Raw genomic sequence first — 3,140 nt, 5'->3', positions numbered from 1 at the left:
TGTTCAAATTCCTGCTTTCAGTTCTTTTGGATGTATACCTAGGAGTAGAATTGCTGGGTCATATGAAAGTTCTATGTTTAACTTTTTAAGGAGCCACCAAATTGTTTTCCTTAGTGGCTGCACTATTTTTACATTCCCACCAGCAATGCACAAGTGTTCCTATTTCTCCATATCCTTGTGAACACTTCTTATTTTCTGTTATTTAAATTTTATTATCCTACTTGGTGGAAGTGGAATGTCATTGTGGTTTTGATTTGCATTTCCCTCATGACTAATGAAGTTGAGCATCTTTTCATGTGCTTATTGGCTATCTGTAAATCTTCTTTGGAGAAATGTCAAGTCCTTTTATCTTTGATTTGGATTGTTTGCTTTTTTGTTGTTGAGTTGTTTATATATTCTGGATATTAATATCTTATAAGATATATAACTTGCAAATATTTTCTCCCATTCTGTAGGTTGTCTTTTCACTTTCTTGGTAGTGTCCTTTGATGCATAGAAGTGCTGAACTTTATGAAGTCTAATTTATCTATATTTTTCTCTTGTTGCCTGTGCTTCTGGTGTCGTACCCAGGAAACTGTTCCAAAATGCATTGTCATAAAGTTTTTTCCCAGTGTTTTCTCCCCAGAGCTCTATAGTTTTAGCTCTTAAGTTTAGGTCTTTGATGCATTTTGAGTTAATTTTTATATATGGTGTAATATAAATATTCAGTTTTCTCAGCATCATTTGTTGAAAAGATTGTCCTTTCCCCATTGAATGGTATTGGAACCCTTTTCAAAAATCAATTGACCGTATATGTGAGGGTTTATTTCTGGGCTCCTTATTTGATTCCATTGGGCTGTATGTCTATCCTTATGCTAGTACTATACTGTTTTAATTAATGTAGTTTTTAAAAAACAATTTATTTATTTATTTATTTATGGCTGCATTGGGTCTTTGTTGCAGTGTGCGGGCTTCTCATTGCGGTGCCTTCTCTTGTTGTGGAGCACAGGCTCTAGGCACATGGGCTTCGGTAGTTGTGGCACGCAGGCTCAGTAGTTGTGGCTCGCAGGCTCTAGAGCGCAGGCTCAGTAGTTGTGGCGTACGGGCTTAGTTGCTCTACTGCATGTGGGATCTTCCCGGACCAGGGATCAAACCTGTGTCCCCTGCATTGGCAGGCAGATTCTTAACCACTGTGCCACCAGGGAAGTTTCAATTAATGTAATTTTTTAGTAAGTTTTGAAGTAAAGAAGTATGAGTCCTCCAACTTTATTCTTCTTTTTCAAGATTGTTTTGGCTATTTGAGACTCCTTGCAATCCCATATGATTTTGATGATGGCTTTTCCATTTCTACAAAAAAGGTAGTTGGAATTTTAATAGGGATCATGTTGAATCTGTAGATCATGTTGGATAATATTGACATCTTAACAATGTTAAGTCTTCCTGTCCACGGGTACAGGATGTCTTTCCATTTATATAGTTCTTTAATTTTTTTCAGCCATGTTTTGTAGTTTTCAGGATATAAATCCTTAACCTCCTCGGTTTGATTAATTCCTAAGTATTTGATACTTTTATATGCTATTGTAAATGGAATTGCCTTCATAATTTCCTTTTTGGATGGTTTATTTGTGGTGCATAGAGAGAAACACAACTGATTTTTGTGTGTTAATCTTGTACACTGCAACTTGTTGAATTTATTTATTAGTGCTATTAGCTTTCTTGTGGATTCTTTGGGATTTTCTATATATAAGATCATGTCATCTGTGAATAGAAATAGTTTTACCTTTTCCTTTCCAATTTGGATGACTTCTATTTCTTTTTCTTATCAAGGAGAACTTCCAGTACACTGCTGAACAGCAGTAGTGAAAGTGAGCATCTTTGCCTTGTTTCTGATCTTAGGGGGAATACTTTCAGTCTTTCACCATGGAATATGATGCTAGCTGTGGATTTTAAAAAAAAATACTCATTGTCATGTTGAGGAATTTTCCCTCTATTCCCTATTTCTGAGTTTTTGGCATGAAAAGTTTGGATTTTGTCAAATGTTTTTTCTGTGTCAGCTGAGATGATCATGTGGTTTTTTTCCCCTTTGTTCTATCAATATGATGTATTACATTGATTGATTTTCTTATGTTGAACCACCCTTGTATTCCTAGAATAAATCCCACTTAGCTATGGTAAATAATTCTTGTAATATGCTATTGAGTTCAATTTGCTAATATTTTGTTAAAGATTTTTGCATCTATTTTTTGTGTCTGTAAGGAATGTTGGGCTGTAATTTTCTTTTCTAATCTAATTTTATTATTTAAATTTATTATTTTCTAATTTTAGAATTTAAAATATATTGTTTTCTAATTTTTCATTATCTGGCTGTGGTATCAGGGTACTGCTGACTTCATAGAATGAGTTAGAAAGTGTTGCCTCTTCAATTTTTGGAAAGAGTTTGAGAAGGATTGGTATTAATTCTTTAAATGTTTGGTAGAATTCACTAGTGAAGCCATCATTCTAGAATTTTTCTTTGTTGGAAGCCTTTTGATTACTGATTCAGTCTCTTTGCTTGTCATTTGTCTGTTGAGATTTCTATTTCCTTTGAAGTCAGTTGGTAATTTCTATGTGTATTAATCAGGGTTCACCAGAAAAACAGAGCCAATAGGAGATCATATATATATATATATATATATATATATATATATATATATAAAACCTAAGATCTACTAATAATATGTATAATATATATATATATAATCTAGGATTTCACATTGGTTATTTATGTGTGTGTGTTTGATTTCTACATATACGTGAATTTCCCCATTTCCCTTCTCTTATTGATTTCTTTCATTCCATTGTGATCATAGAACGTACTTTGTATGATTTCAGTCCTTTTAAGTTTATTGATATTTGTTTTAACGATTAATATATGGTCTCGCTTGGAGAATGTTTTATGTGTACTTGAAAAGAATGTATATTTTGCTATTATTGGATGGAGTGCTCTATAGATGTCTGTTAGGTCTAGTTGATTTATAATGTTGTTCAAGTCTTCTATTTCCTTGTTAATCTTTGGCCTAGTTCTATACATTATTGAAAGTGGCATATTGAAATCTCTCATTATTATTGTTGAATTGTTTATTTCTCCCTTCAGTTGTGTCAGTTTTTCCTTCATGTATTTG

The sequence above is a fragment of the Hyperoodon ampullatus genome, assembly GCF_949752795.1.
Source record: "Hyperoodon ampullatus genome assembly, chromosome: 6".
Taxonomy (NCBI): Eukaryota; Metazoa; Chordata; class Mammalia; order Artiodactyla; family Ziphiidae; genus Hyperoodon; species Hyperoodon ampullatus.
This window is presented reverse-complemented; position numbering follows the sequence as displayed.